Source organism: Scyliorhinus torazame, chromosome 2 (genome assembly GCF_047496885.1).
Source record: "Scyliorhinus torazame isolate Kashiwa2021f chromosome 2, sScyTor2.1, whole genome shotgun sequence".
Taxonomy (NCBI): Eukaryota; Metazoa; Chordata; class Chondrichthyes; order Carcharhiniformes; family Scyliorhinidae; genus Scyliorhinus; species Scyliorhinus torazame.
Window position 1 is genome coordinate 144,657,945 of NC_092708.1, and position 25,491 is coordinate 144,683,435.

Consider the following 25,491-nt stretch of genomic DNA (forward strand, 5'->3'; position numbering starts at 1 on the left):
AGAGCAACAAGGGCGTTGCCCAGACAGGCGTAAACAGTTAGCGCCAGGTAACGCAGTCTATGTTCGTAACTTCGGTGATGGTGAAGTTCGACAAACCGGACTGATCTCGGACCAGGTCTGGGTATAGGACCAAAAAATGAAGAGGCACTTGAATCATCTCCACACCAGGGGGCCAGCGATATGCAAAACTAATCCAGAGGAACCAGCTTCAGCTCAGACAGCCCCGGCACCTGCAGCTTAGAGGGCGTTGCCCCAACGGAGACCCGATGCAGGAATGAAGGAGGTTGAGGATTGCGACTCCGACAGGGAGACCCAAGCATCGGACATTTAGAATGGTGAACAGACCAACGAGTAACAACCAATGGTCATTCTACCATGGCGACCAGCGAGGAAACGGTATCCACCGCCTGATCCAGCTCCATAAGCGCACAAAGTGCAGCCACAGATGAAAAAGAACAGGCCCCCTCTTACTCCACCTTCCTCGGAGGAGTCTTCAGACCTTGCGGGTGAGGGATGTTTTAACCTGCCCGAGACCGACAGGGTCGGACCAATTAGTCTCCCTGTGAGTCTCATGGAGTACGAGCTTCCTCGCTGAGGACACTATGTATAAAAGCATGGTCCGAGTGGGAGCCGAGCAGAGAAGTCCTGACTGGGACCTGTGTACAACATGTAAATAGTTTCTTATACAATAAATAACCAGTTTCTTTAAACCTCTCACGTGAACTGGCCTGTGGACACGATAGTTGCCAACATCAAAATGTGCCACTCTTTATTGTTCAATGGGCACAGTGAAGACAGGGATCCAGATGACTAAGAAAATGAGTTGGGCCTAGATATGCCACCTATTGCATTGTAATTTAGTTTTGATGTTCTGCAGCAGTTTTGAATCTCAGCCACGCTGTCACAGTCAGCTATGATGTGGTTGTTGGAGGGGAGAGAAATCTGACAGCTTGTCACCATGGGAAATTCTTGCATCGCTCCCGATAGCAAATTGAAGAATGCATTGGGTGCAGGCTGCCTGCTCTCTTTCTCAATCAAGTATGATGTACAATGGAATGTAGTTATGTGGGTGGGAAAAAGTCAAATAACAATGAGAACAAGATTTGTATTGCAAGTTTATATTTTGTGTCTTGCTATGACCAGAGGAAAATAGGCATAGTTCCAAATTAGGGTATGTTTGTGTCTAAACTGTGTAAGGAGAGGATTTGGCTCATTTTCCCACATAAAAGTCCAGTAAGAATGTATTTTTTCACTGTATATCCTCATCATATCTTAAGTCATTTTATTAATTTAAAAAACCACACTTTGCAATTTGTTTAATATTGATTCAGTTGTAGTGTCTAAGTGTTTCATTTCAAAACGCCATCAGTAAATGGAGAGAGAATACTTTGCCTTGATTTTAATTGGTGCCCAGCAGGTACAGTTGCAAGACTAGGAGAGACATGGAAATTTTGCTTCACTCCCTGTTACTGTCTGCTGTGTTTATTCCTCATGACCAGGATCCTCCACACTTGCCCCCCCCCCCCCCCCCCCCCACCACACACCCCCACACCCTTCCCACACATCACACTACCTCCCCAAGGTAAAAAGTCGAGGCCTTTGTTTCCAACTTTATTACAATTAAAGCACAGTCATTTGCTTTGAATACCGCATTGTAATTTAAAATCCAGTCCAGGCATTCAATAGGATCTCGGCCGGTTAAAGATACCAAACAGGTTGCAAAATTGTTATTAACTGTGCCAGCAAAGCTGTCACTAATCTTTATCACATCCAGATTTTCTTGACATTGCTGAAACCCATTCCCACAGCAGGATCAGATTATATGAATAGGCATCTCTGCTGCGGAACTGTGTTCAGAAAATGTAGAACAAATGCAGCTTATCCCATGGAGCAGATTTAGATATATTCTCTTTAAGCACAAGCAACTTCAGTGCAAAATGAAATATAGCCTTGCACATTATTGCACTCTGGTTATTGTAAGACCAGGGTATCCGTTGTACAGCCATGGGGAGCTCTGTTGTGGCCTTGGCACAGTCAAACTATTTCTGCTTTCTCCGCTGTATTTCAGCTCCTGCTAAGATTAACGATTGCAATCATGTTTTGTTCCAGGAAATTGAAATGCAAAGTTTTGAACAAAAATAAACTATTTGTATGCAAATGGAAACCATTCAAGCAACTAAGTTACAGACCCTTCAATTTATGTGCATTTGGCAAAGCTATCAGTTTGCAGTTTTCACAAATAAATGAACAAAATTAAGATTATTAGGGAAATCTTTACTTATCGATGCTCTGGGAATCTTGATGGTCCAGTTATGCTCTGGAAACATGGGGATCTGAGATTCCTTGCTCGTTGTAACTCAACACTGTGTGACTTTTGGCCTTGGTGAGTTCCCCACCCCAGCAATCATCCTGCTTGACAGACTTGGCTTCAGTTGGGTGGCAAGCACTCTGGAGGAGGAAGATAGGTTCAATCCCTAACCCTGGGGTGGGAGTCTGATCTCAGCTTGGAGGGTGTTTGTACAGGAGCAGGATTGTATCATGGGGAAGTGGGGCACTCGTGAGACTTGGAAAAAGCACTCGTGCTCATCTTGGAGCACAAAAAGTACTGTCAAAGTTTTTGATTTCTCCCTGAGGAGTCAGCCGGGGAGCCATGGCCAGCCACAGTTAAAACTGCAAAGCAGGTTAAATCAGTGGCTTGCAACATATTTTCCAGTTTAAAATGCCAACCCACCTCCTGTGAGCGACTTGGCTGCTGGCGCCTTGTCCTACTTGACGAAAAGCCAGAAGTTGATGGGTTGAAAGTGGCTCCAGGGCATTTCAGAATGTCTGCCCGTTTAACCTCCTACACAAACCCAATCACACCTCTTGATCCATGTTAAAATTCCCCACAGTGGTCCAGAAATATTTGTCACAATCCCATTTTCCCATGTAACAAATCAGAATTTGACTATCATAATGATAAATGAAATGAATCCCGGAATGCAATCCCTCTCCACCCCCAACAAAAACATTGGTAAAGTCCTGTAGTCCAAAGTTAGAACATATTGGGCGAGATCCTCTGGCTTCCTCACGATGTGTTTCTCAATGGCCCACCATTGGTCAGTGACTGGACTTTCTAGTCCCGCCGCTGTCAATGGGATTTCCCAATGAGTCCAACCCACACTGCCAGCATATTTGCGGCAGGTGTCTGCCGTTGGCGAGACTGGAAGATCCCGCTGGCATGAACATCTGGAAGATCTCATCCATTGGACTGTTCAAATGAGCTGATGGGCGTTAATTAGGAATAGAAATTGAGCCAGAATAAATGATATTCATGATTGTGCTCCAGATGGAAAGTTCCATTCATATCTGCATGACAGAAAACATTCCTGTTTCACATTTTCCATTATTTGCAATTGACAACAACAGTAACATGTGTTCATATGGCACCTTTAACTAATCAAATGCCCCAAGACAGTTTGGCAGGAACATTATAAATCACAATTTTACATTAAGGGTCAAATTTTATTGTCCCTCCTGCCTGTTGGAGCTACTGTTCCCGTCAAAGTCGACTGAGGTTTGAATGGCTTCCCACGTTTTACAGACCCTCACTGTTGCAAATTAATACAAAAAGGTCCCCTGACTTCTTTTCACAAAATCAAACCATCTTCTTAAACCCCTGACCCCACGCCCAGCTGCAACATCAAATGCAAGGAGTTCATACACCTCTTTGTTATAAAGATTGAGGACATCCGATCAGCTGCCTCTGCCATTTCACTCACTTCCCCAACAGGCCAAGTTTCCTCTAAAATCCCCCTTCCCCTGAACTCACATTATTCTCATGTTTCTCTTTTCTGACTTGCCCTCTCGGAGGTAATTTTGTCAACAAGATCCGCGTCTTGATCCCTTGACCCTGCCAAGGAGGAGACGGAGCACGTGATGACTGGGGACGAGGTATGTGGTGACCAGATGGAAATCAGTAGTCAGAAAGGGAAACTCTGATTGGTGGAAGCAGTGACCATGGACAGAGGAGCGATCGCGGTGAGGATGTGGAGGGTGAAGGGACAGTAAACGGTGGACGAGAAGAGAATAGCAATCAGGGAGAATAGATATTTCTAATTACTACAGCATTCATTTAGCACTTATTTTCACACTTGTACCAAAACTGTCTGAATTGGCCGAAGTCCCGCCGGCGTGGATTAAACCACCTTTTGAACGGTGGGACAAGGCGGCGTGGGCGGGCTCTGGTGTCCTGGGGGGGGCACGGGGTGATCTGACCCCGGGGGGTGCCCCCACGGTGGCCTGGCCCGCGAACGGGGCCCATCGATCCGTGGGCGGGCCTGTGCCATGAGGGCACTCTTTCCCTTCCGCCTCCACCACGGTCTCCACCATGGCGGAGGCGGAAGAGACTCCCTCCACTGCGCATGCGTGGGAAACTGTCAGCGGCCGCTGACGCTCCCGCGCATGCGCCGCCCGGAGATGTCATTTCCACGCCAGCTGGCGGGGCAACAAAGGCCATTTCCGCCAGCTGGCGGGGCGGAAATTCCTCCGGCGTCGGCCTAGCCCCTCAATGTTGGGGCTCGGCCCCCAAAGATGCGGAGCATTCCGCACCTTTGGGGCGGCGCGATGCCCATCTGATTGGCGCCGTTTTGGGCGCCAGTCGGCGGACATCGCGCCGTTTCGGGAGAATTTTGCCCCTTATATTCATCGCAGCCAAGAAACTTGAAGAAATGGAACTGGACAGTGTTGGGTGGAGAGTGCAGTGTTTGTGCTGTCCATTGGTTTCAGGCCATAAGCATTGGCAGCACAACAGAGCCTGACATTCTGACAGCCTGGTTTAATCTTCACTGTGACATGCCCCAGTCTGTGTTTCACCCTCACTGTAATATGTATATTGTGAAAAGGTGTGATCCCAGCACAGACCCCCGAGACACACCACTAGTCACCGGCTGCCATCCTGAAAAAGACCCCTTTACCCCTACTCTCTGCCTTCTGCCAGTCAGCCAATCCTCTATCCATGCCAGGATCTAACCCTTAACACCATGGGCTCTTAACTTATTTAACAATCTCCTAGGCGGCACCTTGTCAAAGGCTTTCTGGAAATCTAAATAAATCATGTCCACTCGTTCGCTTTTGTCTAACTTCCTTGTTACCTCCTCAAAGAACTCTAACTAGATTTGTCAGACATGACCTCCCCTTGATGAAGCCATGCTGTCTCAGTCCTATTTTATCATGCACTTCCAAGTACTCCACAATCTCATCTTTAATAACGGACTCTAAAACTTACCAATTACCAAAGTCAGGCTAACCGGCCTATAATTTCTAGTCTTCTGCCTCCCTCCCTTCTTAAACAGCAGTGTTACATTAGCCACTTTCCAGTCCTCTGGGACCCTTCCTGCCTCCAGTGATTCCTGAAAGATCACCATCAATACCTCTACAATCTCCTCAGCTATCTCTTTTAGAACCCTGGGGTGTAGTCTATCTGGTCCAGGTGACTTACCACCTTCAGACTGTTTAGTTTCCTCAGAACTTTCTCCTTAGTGATGGCCACTCCACCCACCTCTGCCCCCTGATTCTCCTTTAGCTCTGGCATTCCACTTGATGCAAAGTAACTATTTGTCTGCCATTTCTTTGTTTCCTATTATTACTTCTCCAGCCACTTTTTCCTGTGGTCCAATGTCTATTTTTGCCTCTCTTACCTTTAATATATTGAAAAACTGTTCCTGTCTTCTTTCATATTACTATCTAACTAGCACTCATATTTCATCTTCTCTCCCCTTATTGCTCTTTTAGTTGTACTCTGCTCGCTTTTAAAGGCTTCACAATCCTCTGGCTTCTCATTAATCCTCACCATTTTGTATACTTTTTCTTTTGCTTTTATGCTGTCCTTGACATCCCTCGTCAAGCATGAATGTTTTGTCCTGCCCTTAGCATGTTTCCTCCTCTTTGGGATGAATTTCTGCTGTGCCTCCTGAATTACTTCCAAAAACTCCTGCCATTGCTGTTCCACTGTCTTCCCTGCTAGGCTCCTTTTCCAATCAACTCTGGTCAGCTCCTCCCTCATGTCTTTGCAGTTGCCCTTATTTAATTGTAATACTGTTACATCTGATTCCAGCTTCTCCCTCTCAAACTGCATATTGTGGTCACTGCTCCCAAAGAGTTCCTTCACCTTAAGTTCTCTAATCAAGTCTACCTCATTACACATCACCAAATCCAGAATTGCCTGTTCCCTAGTGGGCTCTACCACAAGTTGCTCCAAAAAAACATCTCTTAAACATTCCACAAATTCCTTTGCTTGGGATCCACTACCAACCTGATTGTCCCAGTCCACTTGCATATTGAAGTCCCCCATGATCATTGTGATATTGCCTTATTTACATGCTTTCTCTATCTCCTGATTTATTTTCTGCCCCACTTCCTGATTACTGCTAGAAGGAGGCCATCCAGACCATTGAGTCTGCACCAACCCTGTGAAAGATCACCCTACACAGGCCCACTCCCCCACCCTATCCTCGTAACTCTATAACCCCACCTAACCTGCACATCTTTGGACACAAAGAGCCAATTTAGCATGGCCAATCCACCTAACTTGCACATCTTTGGTCTGTGGGAGGAAATCAAAGCACCCAGAGGAAACCCACATAGGCATGGGGAGAAAGTGAAAACCCCAGTCTCTTGCCATAGTACACAAAGGGGCTGGAAGTCCTAAAATCCTTCAGGCTGTATGCACCTGAAAATTATTGACATGAAATTTAAATATACATTGCAAATATAGCCTGTAATGTAGTGAGGCACCTCATGTGCTTTATTGAAAGAAATGTATCTGCATTGCACTTGATGTAATGTCAGATTTGATAACTGACTTGATAAGATTTGGAAGAAAATAAGATATATTTTTGGAAAAAAAGTCACTCTCACTATACCCTGGCTGACCTGTGTGTCCATCTCACTTCAACATGTTCTGGCTCGTGTTGCTATTCCCAACCTGTCTCTTCATCTGCATGCTTTTAGCTCTAATTCATGTCCCTTTCTCAGCTCTGCTCAACAGCTGGACGATCCAAGCCAATAGTCCTCTTCAGGGCCAGGAGATTAATGCAGTCATATACCAGCTAACCGTTTGCTTCAAGTTCATGTCAACTCCTTTTGGAGACATGTTACTGAAAATAAAAGTATTTATTCCAGACATGGACTTCCCAAACATATCATAGGAAGTTTGTTGCCCGAGTGATCAATACCAGAAAAATATGCGAGTACAATACATATATTCTATGAACCAACATTAAAGTGTCATACAGATATTACCGGGAAAGACTCGCATCAATGGACAGATACTCAGCAATCCATCAGCTGGCAACTATCTGCTAAGAGCTATCTTATTTGTGCTTAGTACTCATGGAGTAAGTGAATCTCGCACCCAGCTCCAATTTGACATCAAATTGAAGGTCACAAGTGCTGAAAGTTCCCCAATTCTTGTTCTCAGAATCAACGGCCTCCACATTAGAAGCTGCATTGACATAATCTTTGGACCTAACCCCAGTTTCAGAAAAACAACATTTGCGACAACGGTACATTGTTCGATTGTATACTTTCTGAATGTGATTGCCACGGAGGAGTTTAATGCCAGCTCCCGAAAGGCATTTGGAGACCTGTCTAAAGGAGGGATCTGATACCATGAAGCGGGGGAATGCCCACTAAGAGCCAGCCCCTTGCCCCTTCTTCCGAGCTCCCTCTCTCACCACCAGGAGCAACTCCCGCCCCATTGTTGTGTTTGGTGTCGGTTGTCCAGTAAGGAACCTACCAAATGACTTGTGACTTGTCCAAACCAGAATCTTTATCGAATCACACTGGTAAGATAGCGATTTGATTTAGAGCAAGTTATCAAGGAGTTTCTTTGTACTCCACTGGAACTACCCCGAGGCACGACTGTCCTCATGTACATCTTATAACCATCTGCCGATCACCTGATGTGCCCGCACTTATATCGGAGTGCCTTATCAGATGACAGCCGTCTCGAGACCGCATGGTGGGTATCTACTGCTGGTTGGAGGTCGCACCACCAGCCATCTATAATATTGCTTACTGGCATACCACCACACACACATGATGCCAAACCAGCCATCACCCTTCCATCTATGGCTTGGTTTCCTCGGTGACCCTAGACCTCTCACTAGTTGCTTCACCAGCAGCAGTCACTGCTCCCCGTGGCAAAGCCTGCAATGGAAAGCTACTGGCTTTTGTTTGATGTGGAGATGCCAGCGTTGGACTGGGGTGAGCACAGTAAGAAGTCTCACAACACCAGGTTAAAGTCCAACAGGTTTGTTTCAAATCACTGGCTTTCGGAGCACTGCTCCTTCCTCAGGTGAATGAAGAGGTAGGTTCCAGAAACATACATATAGACAAAGTCAAAGATGCAAGACAATGCTTTGAATGCGAGCATTTGCAGGTAATTAAGTCTTCACAGATCCAGAGAGAGGGGTTATCCCATGTTAAAGAGGTGTGAATTGTCTCAAGCCAGGACAGTAGGTAGGATTTCGCAAACCCAGGCCAGATGGTGGGGGATGAATGTAATGCGGCATGAATCCAAGGTCCCAGTTGAGGCCGTACTCATGTATGCAGAACTTGGCTATAAGTTTCTGTTTGTCGATTCTGCGTTGTCGCGCGTCCTGAAGGCCACCTTGGAGAATGCTTACCTGGAGATCAGAGGCTGAAAGCCCTTGACTGCTGAAGTGTTCCCCGACTGGAAGGGAACATTCCTGCCTGGCGATTGTCGCGCGCTGTCCGTTCATCCGTTGTCGCAGCATCTGCATGGTCTCGCCAATGTACCATGCTTCGGGACATCCTTTCCTGCAGCGTATTAGGTAGATAACATTGGCCGAGTCGCACAAGTATGCACCGCGTACCTGATGGGTTGTGTTCTCGCGTGTAATGGTGGTACCCATGTCGATGATCTGGCACATCTTGCAGAGATTGCCATGGCAGGGTTCTGTGGTGTCATGGTCGCTGTTCTGAAGGCTGTGTAGTTTGCTGCAAACAATGGTTTGTTTGAGGTTGCGCGGGTATTTGAAGATTGTTGCGCTTGTCTCGCAACCTCAAACATACCCAGGAGCCAACCCCTCAGCTGGGCGGGGGGGGCTCTCGAACATATCAGGAATCGCCGAGTGTGCCAGGATGAAGGCGCCGTGCACACTGCCAGGGTTTTGGGCGCAGAGATGTGTGATGCACAGCTGGTGGTCACATATCAGCTGAATGTTCATCGAGTGGAACCCCTTTCGGTTTGTGTAGAGAGGCCTGTAATCCGCAGGTGCCCGTAGGGCAATATGCATCCTGTCGATTGTCCCCTGGAACCGGAGCATGCCGGAAATGGCGGTGAACCCCGCTGCTCGGGCATCCTGATGCGCTCGGTCCACATTGAAATGGTGTATTGAGCCACCTGGCCATATAAGGACTCCGTGATGGCACGGATGCACACCGAGGTCTGTGAGATCCCGGACAGGTCCCCACTAGGCGCCTGGAAGGACTCCATGGAGTAAAGGTTCAAGGCGACCGTCACCTTGATGGCGAATGGTAGCTGGCATATCTGGCAGATATGTTGCACTGTCTCCCTGCTCAGGCGGAGTCTTCGATGGCATGCCCCGTTCAACAGCTCCTCGAATGACAGGCGATGCCGGTACACACGAGGACTCATGCGGAGCCTCCTTCGCACCTCCTTCTCCATGGCCATTTGAGCTGCCGGCTCCCCATCCTGGGCGGCTGCCACCTGTTTCTCTGCTGCCTACTCCACTGTTGCCCGCTCCGCTGCTGCACACTCTTGACATGTGAGAGTGCCTTTAAGAAATGGGCGTTGAAGAAATGTACCTTTAAGAAATGGGTGTTTATCAGTGATGTCAGAGTATGGGTGGGGCTGGGCTGTCTGTCAGCTTTTTACTTTTGTTTTAGGCTGTTTGCTGCAGGGTGTGTTTTAGTTTTGTTTTCAGTGTTGGAGCTGAAGCCAGACAGACCAGGGGTACTGTTGATCTCTCTGCCATGAAAAGACTGTCTCTTGATCATTTGGAATTCAGAATTGTAAATGTTCTGAGTAGTGACTTGAACCTTACTTACTTCTGTTAAAGGTTATGTTTTTTTAAAAGTCTTCTGGATGTTAAAAGGACAGCATTCGCATTACTTAGTGTTGTATTCTTTGAGGGTTGTATTTGAATTGATGGTTGCCAAGATGTTCACTGTATGTTTGAAAAAGTTTAACTTGTGTTCATAGAATAAACACTGTTTTGCTTTAAAAAAATACTTTTCCATTTCTGCTGTACCACACCTGTAGAGTGGACCTGTGCTCCCCATACCAGAATCTATTAAAAGTTGTGGGTCAGGTGAACTCCATGATACTCTTTGGGGTTCTCTAAACCCTGGCCCATAACAAATTGGGGTCTCGAGGGGGATAAAATTCTATCTATTGGATTGGCTTAGTGAACTTAAAGACAGTGAGGGGTGAGCATATTGTGACTGCTTTTCAGGTGTGGCATTTCAGTTTAAGTAGGACGTGTGTTGTGGACAATGGCTCTTTTAGAGGCTCAGAAGTTTTTGGGTGTGGAGACAGCCACACGCAGTACCTTATGGACAGAGACTAAAAGCAGACTTTTAGATTTGGCAAAAGCATTGCAGTTAACATTACCTGCCAAAATGCGAAAAGATGAGGTAATTATGACGGTGGTTAAGAGATACAGTTTGACTCATTGGAAATGGCAAACATTCAGTTACAAATTGAACAAGTGGAACATGAGAAAGAATTAAAGCAGCTTGAATATGAAAGAGAAGAAAAAGAAAGAGAGAGAGAGAGCGGAAAGAGAAAGAGATAGAGCAGAAAGAGAAAGAGAAATAGAGAGAGAGGAAAAAGAAAAGGAGAGAGAAGAAAGGAGAAAAGAAACAATAGCCCTCGTAGAACAAAAAAAAAAGAGAAAGGGAGATACAGATCAGGGAAAAAGATAAAGAGAGACAGTTTGAAATTCAGAAAATGGTCATGAAACATGACAGTCATTTAAAATTAGCAGATGTAAAGGGAAATGTACAGTTGGATGATAGTGATGAGGATAGTGAGAAAGAGCGTCATAGTCGAAAGCTTGGTGATCTATTTAAATATGTCCAAGCATTGCCAAGGTTTGATGAGAAGGAGGTAGAAGCCTTTTTCATTTAATTTGAGAAGGTGGTTGAACAAATGAAATGGCCACGGGACATGTGGGTATTACTGATGCAAACAAAGCTGCTAGGCAGGGCTAGTGAAGTGTTTGCATCACTACTAGAGGAGAGATCTGGGATGTATGAGGATGTGAAAAAAATCCACCTTAGGTGCATATGAACTAGTGCCTGAAGCCGACAGACAAAGGTTTAGAAATTTATGGAAATAATTTGGTCAAACATGCATGGAGTTTGAAAGGCTCAAACAAAGTAATTTTGATCAGTGGATAAGGGCTTTGAAAATAGAGCAAACCTATGAAGCTCTCAGAGAAATTATACTTTTGGAGGAGTTTAAAAATTCAATTCCTGATGTAGTGAGAACTCATGTGGAAGAACAGAGCGTTAAAACTGTGAGATTGACAGCAGAAATGGCAGATAATTATGAATTAGTTCATAAATCAAAGCTTGGTTTCCGACATCAGTTTCAGCCTGTGAGTGATAGAAACTGGGGACATGAGAAATACTCAAGTGGTAAAGGTAAAGGTGATCTGATGGGAGATAATAAGAAGAGTGGACCTCAGATTAAAAAAGAAATCAAGTAGGGTGGAAGAGACATGAAAAGTTTTGAATGTTTTCACAAAACTAAATTAGGTCATGTAAAGTCACAGTGTTGGTTGAAGAAAAGCACTGGGAAGGCTGATGTAGTAAAACTGGATAAGACAGTGGAGTTGGGAAAGTGGTAAAGGAAAGCCCAAGTGAAGCGAAGGAGGTGCAAAAGATTGCAACCCTGATCAACAGGTGATTCATAAGAAGGTGCCAGATGTCTTTAAAGAATTTACTTGTGTGGGTAAAGTTTACTCGTTTGTATCAGGAGGAGCAGGTAAAGAGGTCACAATTTTAAGAGATACGGGAGCTAGTCAATCTTTATTGGTAAGAGATGAGGAGTTATGTAGTTTGGGAAGAATGTTGCCAGAAAAGGTGGTAATATGTGGAATTCAGGGTGAGTGGAGCAGTGTTCCATTATATAAGGTAAGGTTGGAAAGTCCAGTGAATTGTGGTGAATTGGTAGTAAGAGTAATAGAGAAAATATCTTGTCCAGGAACACAATTTATCTTGGGTAATGATATAACTGGATCGCAGGAGGGAGTGATGCCTACTATGGTTGATAAGCCAGTGGAAAATCAGACAACTGAAGTGTTAAAGGATGAATATCCTGGGATTTTTCCAGATTGTGTAGTAACAAGGTTGAAAAGTCACACGTTGAGACAAGAGGAGAAATCAAAGAGTGAAGATAAAGTTGAAGTGCAATTATCAGAAATGATTTTTGATCAGATGGTTGAAAAAGAACAAGAACAGGTGGAGGATGAGGCGGATATTTTTAGTTCAGGAAAATTGGAGGAGTTACAACAGAAAGATATGGAAATAAAACGGATGTATCAGAAAGCATACACGGAAGAGGAATCTGAGTGTATACCAGAGTGTTATTACCGTAAAAGTGATGTCTTGATGAGAAAATGGAGACCTTTACATATGCAGGGGGATGAAAAGTGGGCAGAAGTTCATCAAGTAGTATTGCCGGTAGGATATAGAAAGGAGGTGTTGCGAGTTGCACATGAGATACCAGTGGGAGGTCATTTGGGAGTAAGGAAAACTCAAGCTAAAATCCAAAAACATTTTTATTGGCCTGGACTACATAAAGATGCAGTTGAATTTTGTCAGTCATGTCACACATGTCAAGTGATAGGGGAACCTCAAGCAGTGATAAAACCAGCGCCCTTAATACCCATTCCAGCATTTGAGGAACCTTTTACAAGGGTCCTAATTGATTGCGTAGGACCGCTTCCTAAAACAAAAAGTGGGAATCAATATCTTTGGACTATAATGGATGTGTCTCCGAGGTTTCCAGAGGCCATTACAGTACGTAATATTGAAGCTAAAAAGATTGTGAAGGAGTTACTTAAATTCTTTACTAGATATGGACTACCCACAGAAATACAATTGGATCAAGGATTGAGTTTTACCTCAAGGTTATTCAAAGGCGTTATGGATAGCTTATGAATAAAACAATTTAAATCAACTGCGTACCACCCAAAATCGCAGGGAGCATTAGAAAGGTGGCATCAGACATTAAAGACAATGTTGAGGGCTTATTGTCACGATTATCCAGAGGATTGGGATAAAGAAATTCCATTCATACTGTTTGCAATTAGGGATGCTCCTAATGAGTCAACTAAGTTGACTCCTTTTGAACTAATTTATGGTCATGAGGTAAGAGGACCACTTTAATTGATTAAGGAAAAATTGGTCAGTGAGAAATCGGAAATTACATTATTGGATTACGTGTCAAATTTTAGGGAACGATTAAATAGAGCAGGTGAATAGGCTGGACAACATTTGAAAGTTGCACAAAATGTAATGAAAAGGGTCGAGGACAAGAAATCCAAAGTTCGTAGTTTTGCCAGTGGAGATACAGTTTAGTATTGTTACCAGTGGTAGGTGATCCTTGAATAGCTAGGTTTTGTGGACCTTATCAGATTGAAAGGAAATTAAGTGAAGTGAATTATGTGGTAAAAACACCAGATAGAACGAAGACTCACCGAGTGTGTCATCTGAATATGCTTAAAAGGTACTTTGAAAGGGAAGGAGAGAAAAAGGAGGAGGTTTTAATGATTCTAACTCAAGGTGACAAACCAATTCCAGATGACTGTGAATTTGACATACCTCAAATTATATTGGAAAACGAGGATGTTCTTAAAAACTGGGATAAATTGTTGAGTTACCTTCCAGAGGAAAAACAAACTATCCTCAAAGAGTTATTGATATCACATGGGCAAGTTTGTGGAGATAAATTGGGAAGTACTAAAATGGCTATACATGATGTAGATGTGGGAAATGCTGTTCCGATCAAACAACATCCATATTGACTTAACCCTTTAAAATTGGCACAGGTTAACAAAGAGATTGAGAGTATGCTTAAAAATGGCATAATTGAAGTGGGTTGCAGCCAATGGAGCTCACCCATAGTGATGGTACCTAAACCAGATCGTACCCAATGGTTGTGTGTGGACTATAATAAGGTTAATGCAGTTACAAGAATGGACTCTTATCCTATCCCACGTTTGGAGGATTGCATTGGGAAAGTGGGACAATCAGCTTTTATTTCCAAACTGGATTTACTTAAAGGTTACTGGCAGGTACCTTGATCCGAAATGGTGAAGAAGATTTCAGCTTTTGTAACTCCAGATGGTATATACCAATTCAAAGTTTTTCCATTTGGCATGAAAAAACACCCCAGCCACATTTCAATGTTCAACTAACAAACTTGTTTCAGGATTACCCAATTGTGCGGTACATCAACGATCTGGTAATTTTCAGCCAGACATGGAAAGAACATGTAAAGCATCTGATGGAGTTATTTGATCGGCTTCAGGAGGTGGGTTTGGTGATAAACCTAGCCAAAAGTGAATTTGGAAAAACCCAAGTCACTTTCCTTGAGGAGTTTTCGATACCTTTGAGTCGAAGGGAAATAATGCGATTTCTTGGCATGAATGGATTGCATCGAAAATTTTTGCAAAGTTTTTGTAGCGTGGTGGCTCCACTGATGACTCATCACTGACTTGCTGAAGAAACGTCGAAAATTGCAGTGGACAGTGGACTTTCAACAGGCATTTATTTGACTGCCTGAAAGCAGTGATAGCCAATGCTCCTGTGTTGGAGAATTACAAGGGACTCTGTGATCAAATTTAACTAAAATACCTGACCTTAAAGAAAAATGCCGAGGCACAGAGAAATGGATGGATCGTGCAAGGACCTTCCTGTTCAAAGAGACTGTAAATCAGGAAGGATTTCAGTTTGAGAAAGAAGAACAAAAATGGACTATATTATTGTACCTGTTTGCGTATGTCATTTTTAAAAGAAAAGTATATTTACTGTGTGCAGCTCTTAAAAGATAGTGAAAAGGTGAAAAATGAAACCCTCTTGAAGTTGATGGGGTTTTTTTTCTTGGGGGGAGGTGTCATGTGAGAGTACCTTTAAGAAATGGGTGTTTAAGAAATGTATCTTTAAGAAATGGATGTTTATCAGTGATGTCAGAGTGTGGGTGGAGCTGGGCTGCCTGTCAGCTTTTTACTTTCATTTTAAGCTGTTTGCTGCAGGGTATTTTATAATTTTCTTTTCAGTTTCGGATCTGAAGCCAGATGGGGAAGGTGTGCTGTTGATCTCTCTGCCATGAAAAGACTGTCTCTTGGTGAATTCAGAATTATAAATGTTCTGCGTAGTGACTTTAACCTTTAACAGAAGCACGTTCGGTTATGTTTTTTGTAAATCTTCTGGATGTTAAAAGGACAGCGTACTTAGTGTTGTATTCTTTGGGGTTGTATTTGAATTGATGGTTGCTAAGATGTTCATTGTATGTTTTAAAAAGGTTAACTTGAGTTCTTAGAATCAACATTGTTTTGCTTTTAAAAAATACTTTTCCATTTCTGCTGTACCACACCTGTAGAGTGGGCCGTGTGCTCCCCATACCACAATCGATTAAAAGTTGTGCGTCAGGTGAACTCCATGGTATACTTTGGGGTTCGTTTGCACTGCCCTCGTCAAGAGAAATTGTGGGTTTTGCCCTGGGTGGTTCGCCGGTGGGTGGTGGCCAGGTGGACGGCGGGGTGGATGGCGGGGGGAGGGGGCGCTGTTGGGGCGAGGGGGGTGGTGTGGCGAGGGGGTGCAGTGGGGTGTGAGGGTGGGGGCACCCATACGGCCGGTGACACAGGTCAGGACCAGAGGCCAAGGTGGGTGGTCAGTTGGTGGCACTGTAATGGCAGTCTATGCCTGGACACCGTCCCTGTCTTTGCGGGGGGATCACCCCGGCCACTCAGACTATTCCCCCCTCCCCGTCCCCCCGTCCCCCCTCTCCTGGTCCTGACAGGGCACCCCCATCCCAGCCAGCACTGCCAGTGTCCAGCCCGGCAGCCCTCAGTCGCTTCTTTCCATGTCCTACCTCCTCTCTCTCTCTCTCAGCAACCACCACAGCAAGTTTACGATTTTTAAAAGTGCGCATGCACCGCACCATCGGGAACTCGGCCCATCGGATGCGGTGAATCGCAGGTGGGCCGGCTTATGATATGCAAACCGTATTCAAACCACGTGCGGCGCGCATTGCATTGACGCCGTTTTCGATGTGGCGGAGAACCGCAATTTGGCATCAAGTCGGCGCCTCCCACGATTTTGCCGTCGGAGGCTATTCTCCGCCCAATCGCCGTAAACAATTTCGGCATTGCCCAACGGAGAATCAAGCTCAAAGTTTGTCAACACAATAATCTGCATTTCAGAAAATACTGAGGGATTAAGGAAAGAAACAATTGCTGAACAGATGTAAAACAATAAATTATTGGGTAAAAAAAGAATATACCAATAAAATTACCATAATGTTGGAAGGTCAGTGAGTGGGTGGGAGTGAGTGAGTGTATGGGAGTGAGTGAGTGAGTGTGTGGGAGTGAGTGAGTGAGTGTGTGGGATTGAGTGAGTGTGTAGGTGGAAGTGTATGGGTGAGGGGTGGGTGTGTATGGATGAGTGGGTGGGAGTGAGTGAGTGTGTGGGTGGGAGTGTATGGGTGAGGGGTGGGAGTGTATGGATGTGTGGTTGGGAGTGAGTGAGTGTGTGGGTGGGAGTGTATGGGTGAGGGGTGGGAGTGTATGGATGTGTGGGTGGGAGTGAGTGAGTGTGTGGGTGGGAGTGTATGGGTGAGGGGTGGGAGTGTATGGGTGTGTGGGTGGGAGTGAGTGAGTGTGTGGGTGAGAGTGTATGGGTGTGTGGGAGTGAGTGAGTGAGTGTATGGGTGGGAGTGTATGGGTGTGTGGGAGGGAGGGTATGGGTGAGGGGTGGGTGTGTATGGGTGTGTGGGTGGGAGTGAGTGAGTGTGTGGGTGGGAGTGTATGGGTGTGTGGGAGGGAGGGTATGGATGTGGGGTGCGAGTGTATGGGTGGGAGTATATGGCCGTGTGGGTGGGAGTGAGTGAGTGTGTGGGTGGGAGTGTATGGGTGGGCGTGTATGGGTGTGTGGGAGGGAGGGTATGGGTGAGGGGTGGGTGTGTATGGGTGTGTGGGTGGGAGTGAGTGAGCGTGTGGGTGGGAGTGTATGGGTGTGTGGGAGGGAGTGTATGGGTGGGCGTGTATGGGTGTGTGGGAGGGAGGGTATGGGTGAGGGGTGGGTGTGTATGGGTGTGTGGGTGGGAGTGAGTGAGCGTGTGGGTGGGAGTGTATGGGTGTGTGGGAGGGAGGGTATGGGTGAGGGGTGGGAGTGTATGGGTGTGTGTGCTGGTGTGTGGGGATGAGAGTGAGTGTGAAAACTGAGACTGGGCAGAAGGCAGACTCACACTCACCCCCACACATCACCACACACCCACCCACTCACTCCCACCCACTCACTTCCACTCACTCACTCCCACCCACCCACCGACTCACTCATTCACTCCCACCCACCCACCCACTCACTGCCACCCATTCACCCACCCACCCACTCGCTCGCTCACTCACTCACTCACTCACTCCCACCCTCCCACCCACCCGCTCGCTCACTCACCCACCCCTCACCCACGCTCTCCCACCAATTCAATCCCACGCACCCACTCACTCCCACCCACTCACTCACTCCCACCCACTCACTCACTCACTGACACACTCACACCCATTCATCCACTCACTTGCTCCTGCACACACTTACTACCACCCATCTACCCACCCACGCACTGTCACGCACTAATTTACTCCCACCCACCCACTCACTCCCACTCGCTCACTCCCACCCACTCACTCACTCCCACCCACTCACTCCCACTCACTCACTCCCACCCACTCACTCCCACCCACTCACTCCCACCCACTCACTCCCACCCACTCACTCCCACCCACTCACTCCCACCCACTCACTCATTCACTCCCACGCACCCACTCACTCCCACCCACCCACCCACTCACTCACTCCCACTCACTCACTCCCACCCACTCACTCCCACCCACTCACTCACTCACTCCAACTCACTCACACCCACCCACTCACTCACTCCAACCCACTCACTCACTCCCACTCACTCACTCCCACCCACTCACTCCCACCCACCCACTCCCACCCACCCACTCCCACCCACCCACTCACTCCCACCCACTCACTCCCACCCACCCACTCCCACCCACCCACTCACTCCCACCCACTCACTCCCACCCACTCACTCACTCCCACCCACCCACTCCCACCCACTCACTCACTCCCACCCACCCACTCACTCCCACTCACTCACTCCCACCCACTCACTCACTCACTCCCACCCACCCACCCACTCACTCCCACTCACTCACTCCCACCAACTCACTCAATCCCACCCACTCACCCACTCACTCCCACTCACTCACTCCCACCCACTCACTCCCACCCACTCACTCCCACCCACTCACTCCCACCCACTCACTCCCACCCACTCACTCCCACCCACTCACTCATTCACTCCCACGCACCCACTCACTCCCACCCACCCACCCACTCACTCACTCCCACTCACTCACTCCCACCCACTCACTCCCACCCACTCACTCACTCACTCCAACTCACTCACACCCACCCACTCACTCACTCCAACCCACTCACTCACTCCCACTCACTCACTCCCACCCACTCACTCCCACCCACCCACTCCCACCCACCCACTCCCACCCACCCACTCACTCCCACCCACTCACTCCCACCCACCCACTCCCACCCACCCACTCACTCCCACCCACTCACTCCCACCCACTCACTCACTCCCACCCACCCACTCCCACCCACTCACTCACTCCCACCCACCCACTCACTCCCACTCACTCACTCCCACCCACTCACTCACTCACTCCCACCCACCCACCCACTCACTCCCACTCACTCACTCCCACCAACTCACTCAATCCCACCCACTCACCCACTCACTTCCACTCACTCACTCCCACTCACCCACTCACTTCCACCCACTGACACACTCACACCCATTCATCCACTCACTTGCTCCTGCACACACTTACTCACTACCACCCATCTACCCACCCACGCACTGTCACGCACTCATTTACTCCCACTCACCCACTCACTCACCCCCACTCACTCACTCTGTCGTTCACTTACTCCCACCCACACACCTACTAACTCCCCGTGCACCCACTCACACACTCCCACCCACTCACTCACTCAATCCCACTGATCCACTCACTTCCACCCATTCACTCATCACCAACTAACTCACTGATTCCCACCTGTACCCACACTCCCTCCCACCCACCCAGTCACTCAATCCCACCCACCTGTTCACTCACTCCCATCCACTCACTCTCACCCACCTATTCACTCCTACCCATCCACTCAATCACTCACTCCCACCCATATACACCCACCCATCCACACTCCCTCACTCAATCACTCACTCACTCCCACACCCCCACCTACTCGTTCCCTCACTCCCACATTCTCCACCCACCCACTCAGGCAATCACTCCCACACACTGACACCCTCTTTGTCACCACCATCTCCTCCCTTGTCCCAACAACATGATATAACATCAACCTCGCAATGTGATTTTGCCATCCCTGGCCGACGATGACCTCGCCCTCCACCGCCCCGACATTCATGTCTCCCGGGTTTCTTCCTGATGTAACTTGGTTCCACGGCCTTTGGCCACACCATTTCTCAGCTCCATACTGCAAATGCTGGAGAGAAACTGCCTCTGATTGGAGGACTTGTTGCAAATGAAATCTTGCACTGAAATGCAACAGGTTGACAAGAATTTTGAAAATGCCTCGGAGGACCATGTAGCGGGACTTAGAGTAAATGCTGGAAAATCTTAGCAGTTCGGGCAGCATCTGTAGGGAGATAAAGAGCTAACGTTTCGAGTCCAGATGACCTCTGTCAAAGCTAAAATACAGAGAAAGTGGGAGATATATTTATACTGTGGAGTGAGAAAGATGATTCATAGAAACGGGGTGCTAGCACTTACTCACTCCCACCCATCTACCCATCCACTCACTCTCACGCACTCATTCACTTCCACCCACACACTCACTCACTCACTCCCACCCACACACCCACTAACTCTCCACTCACCCACTCACTCACTCCCACTCACTCACTCCCACCCACACACCCACTAACTCCCCACTTACCCACTCACACACTCCCACCCACTCACACACTCCCACCCACTCACTCAATCCCACCCACCCACTCACATCCACCCATCCACTTTTCCTGGGTTTCTGTGGCTATGGCTCATCTTTCATTCGCACTCCACAGTATAAATATCTCCCACTTTCTCTGTCTTTTAGCTTTAACAAAGGGTCATCTGGACTTGAAACGTTAGCTCTTTTCTCTCCCTACAGATGCTGCCAGACCTGCTGAGATTTTCCAGCATTTTCTCTTTGGTTTCAGATTCCAGCATCGGCAGTAATTTGCTTTTATGTGGAGGGGCTTCACTGGTCACATCTGACCATGGGCCGTACCTTGGACAAGCCTGCATTAAACTGTCACCTGGACAAACTATTACTGTTAACTGTGACTAACTGTTACTGTTAACTATGGAAAATATTCAACCTCAATGGGAAATGAATTAGAGAAATTACTTTTGGAATTGCACTCGAGGTGACACATTGAACAGAATTATTTCACCCTCCGAAGCAATAATGTTTTCCAATCTCACATATTCAAAATATCCTCTTCTGAAGTCTTCAAATAAATATGAAATGAAACAGGATTATTTTGATTCTATCAAGCTTCAAGGACCACACACCCGAGATAACTCGCACAGCATGCTATGAGCTGTCGTCATGAGCAATTGAACTTTGTAAACTCCATGCACATGTGTAAAGGATCTAAAGTCTGTTTTAGGTGGCATTCTGATTCACTTTGATGGCACGCGACTTGGGCAAGTAGAAAAAAAAACACATACTACCTCCCGTTTTGGATCACAAGGCCTTGATGGGAGTGAAAGGGAATCCCAGGCCATGCATAAGCCCTATCCTGGTCAGGATTGTGGTGAGATCAGGGTTGTGTTGTGCATTCCAAGGATGTATCACCATTTCCACTTACACTGAATGCCTGGAAACCCACAAACTCATGTCCGCAATACATTTCACAGTATCGTTTTTGTGTTCATGCTGAAACGGCACACATGTGTGGAAGCAATCAGTTGCAAAGTTTTTAATGGTGTGATAGGTGGTCATTGCTGTTGTCCAACCTCTGTGGCTCTGACAAAATAATTTTACAAATTTGGAGTCCCATTCCATCAAAACAGAATTGAAGCTTCAAGTGTTTTTAACGATTATTTACATTTTTTGTTATCTTCTTTTATAAATCTCTCCTAAACCCATGTGCACGCCACAATTTTTATTTCACTTCCTGCATAATGATTTAAAACATAACTTATAATTCATTTTTGTACTTCCTGGTTTGCAGTCTGCGAACCTCACTTAGGATTCTTCAAATGATTGGTTGGAGAGCTTTCCTGCTGCTTCCCCTGCTCACAGGCTCCACAGATCCCCTTTAGTGGGTGCAACATTAGATCAGATTCAGGCGAGGTGGAAATCTCCTCTGACAAATTGGTGCAAAATCTCTGAGCAACTGTACATGCAATTAATGGCGAAAACCATTCCTTCACTGCTCAGAGCAACATCCGGGCCCATAAAATATAAGGCCAGATATGGAGAAGGGGAACCAGGGTGTATACTCTTGTTGGGATACACAAAAAGAAAATCTTCAAAAGCTGAAGAAAAGCTGATTTTCTATTCATCACATTGGCCCCCAATTATGACAGGCATCATAGAAATAGCAGGCTGTAACTAGTGCATAAGTTAAAAGTTATGTAACCTGGTGAGATAAATTATTTAAATAATTTGAGCAAAAACAAAATCAAGCAGTGTTTTTGGTGAGCTACATGAGAAATGCTGAGCTCAGATAATTCTAGTGTAAAGTACTCAATTTTATATCTGTGCCACATATTTAATCTTTGTATTGTAAGCATTTTTGTCGAGTATGCAATTAAAGTATAACACAGCTCTGAAACAAATCTATTTAGAAACCTTTTGTATTTTCAGTAAGGTGAATTTCAGAACAAAGTGAATCCCAGTTTAACTAATTGCTCATCGTTGTATAGAATTCCAATGGATTCAAACACTTCTTTTGAAAGCCAAACAGGGTCACTTACCTTATTCAACACTTAATCCAGCCAGACGTCTGGGATGCATGTTTCCTCTGTCTGTTAGCTGAAAGATATGAAGACTGCAGTTATGATCCAGTCACTGGAGCACATGATGCTGGGTCACGATGTAATACCAACTGATAATCGATAATCTCATTCAGAGAGGTTACAAGAATATTTGGTGCGTCAAGTGGGGAATTCAGTGACAAAATAAAACCAAGGCAGAAAAAAGGGCATTTCTCGATGGGTGAATATTCAGTTCTTTGCTGTTCTGAGGACTGGAGAAGGAAAGGGAACAATGCTTTGCACATTCTTCCTGACATGTGTGTATTTAAGACGAGGTTGCAGAAAATGTTCCATTCGCCAACATTTAACTTTTCTCGAATGATCTAATTAGTGTTTTTGGTGCTCCAATTACAAAATCTAGTGTCAAGGCTCAATTAACGAACTGACGGAATATTTGACCGTTTTGTTCTTCTTGTGTAAAATATGCTGCATGTTTTCACCTTACCACTTCTGATCAAATTGAATCAAATAGGTGGCATGCACTACAAAGATTTTGCAAGCTGCTTCCAGCAGTAAAAATGGAAACCTTCATCCAAGCATAACATTTTTTGGAAAGCATATGGGTTTTGTTCTTTCTGAATATAATGACACAGTTTAAAGAGTTTGGAGACATGACATTGCTGTGTGATAGTTAATAAAACTTATATTAAACAGTCCTATTTTGATAGTTAATTAACAGGTTCATATTTCTAAAAGATGATTATGAACCATTAGTGTAGAACTGTAGTTGGAAATCAGAGCGTAATTGTAAAGCTGACACTTAAGTGCAATTTACACTTATTATGATCATTGTGTATGGACTGAGGTATGCTCAAGTGTAGACAACATTATTGAACAAACTTTATATACACCTCCCCAACAGAGAGGGCAGCAAAGAGGGCAATATAACAAAATGTTCAGATCTTGCTCTACATTGCACCCCCTCTCCACTTACAAAACATGGAGTTAAATGCAAAATGATTATGTTCCTAAGCTCCCACAATACAAAATAACAATCCCTAAAATTTTTACGGGTGGGGTTGCATATTTGTTTACTGTATTCACAATCAACATTTAGATGACCAAAATTACAAGAGTAATTTGCATGTTTCAAATTTTTTTTCCTTAACACAAGTAAATATTTAAAACAAAAATCATCATTTGACAAAGAACATAATGTTCTCTCCCTTCTTCTTACATACTTCCAATTAGCCCACCTGGCTTTGTTCTCTTTCTGTCTGGGTGTCTTCTTCCATTTCCAATAGCCTGAATTGACTCTCTTCACATCTCTGACTGTCTAAATTATCAACTTTGAATTTGCCGACCAGCTCCACTTTGGTTGGGACTATGACATCGATTGATTAGCCTTAATCAAACACATTACTCACTTTGCTCTACCACAGGTGGATTCTGTGATATCAGCAAACTTTCAATTGGAGTTTGACTTTCACATTAGGCTGTAGGAGGAATTAAATTTTCTCATGCCTTCTCTTTTGTTAGATTTGCTCTTTCAAGCAAATAATCGATATGACACTGATGGAGTCTCTCTCCAATCTTCACTAGATTTGTTTCTTTACAACAACTCCAATCACATTTTTCCCCTTTTCTCCTTATTGGTTTTTCACCTAATCAGCACTGAACTGTTTCATACCGCTTGTATCATGGCTCATTTTCACTTTGTCTTGTTTTTCTCCTGCTTTACTATTGGCAACCAGGCTAAGCAAATTAAACCTTGACCAAGAAGCATGTCTAAACACTAATCTGTAAGGTGAGAAACCTGTTGTAGATTGTAGGATATTCTGGGGGCCGTTTTAGCTCAGTTCGCTGGACAGCTGGGGTGTGATGCAGAACAAGGCTAACAGCGTGTGTTCAATTCCTGTACCTGGTCTGGCATAAGTGTGACTCCTGAACCACAGCAAAGAAATGAAATCAAAAGACACTCAGTTCGCACAGGGCTAAATCGCTGGCTTTGAAAGCAGACCAAGGCAGGCCAGCAGCACGGTTCAATTCCTGTACCAGCCTCCCCGAACAGGCGCCGGAATGTGGCGACTAGGGGCTTTTCACAGTAACTTCATTGAACCCTACTTGTGACAATAAGCGATTTTCAGTTCAAGGGCAAATAGGCATGGCCAACAAGCTACCCCATAGCCCCCCCCCCCCCCACTCACACCCAGAGGCATTGGGCGACCCCCCCTCGCACACACAGAGGCATTGCCCCCGCCCCCCCCCTCCCCTCCACACACACATAGGCATTGGAGCAACCCTCTCCCCCACACGCACACAGATATCGGGGCAATCCCCCCCACACACGTGCAGGCATTGGGACAAAACCCCTCACCCCACCACACACACACATTCAGCCAGTTTAACTCAGTTGGCTAGATAGCTGGTTCGTGATCCTGATCAAAACCAGCAATGTGGGTTCAATTCCTGTATCGGCTGAGGTTATTCAGGAAGGCCTTCTCAACCTTGCCCCGTGCCTGAGGTGTGGTGATCCTCAGGTTAAATCACCACCAATCTGCTCTCCCCCTCAAAGGGGAAAGTAGCCTTTGGTCATCTGGGACTATGGCGACTTTAATTCTGTAAGAGAACATATAATTGTCCAGGCCTGTGCCAAAGAGAAACATGGAAATCACTGCTTAGCTTGTCGCCAAACTAGTACTTCTGCAAAGACCTTTTCACAGTCGGTATACTTATTTCCACATCACCATTCGATGTTGGGTTACTTTTTTAATACATACTTTCAGGGATGTGGACGTCACTGGCAAGGTCAGATTTGTTGCCCTTCCCTAATTGCCTTGAACTGAATGGCTTGTGAGGCCAATTCAGAGGGCAGTTTAAGGGTCAACAACATTGTTGTAGACCTGGAATGCATTTAGGTCAGGCTGGATGGCAAATTTCCTTCTCGAAAGGACATTCTTGAACCAGATGGGCTTTTATCAGTGATATTTGTCATAATTCAGATTTACAAATGGAATTTAAATCCTGCTAGCACCTGTGATGGGATTTGAACTGATGCCTTAAAGCATTAGCCTGGGCTTCTGGATCACTAATCCAGTGGTATAATCTTATGAGGAAAGGCTGAGGGACTTGAGGCTGT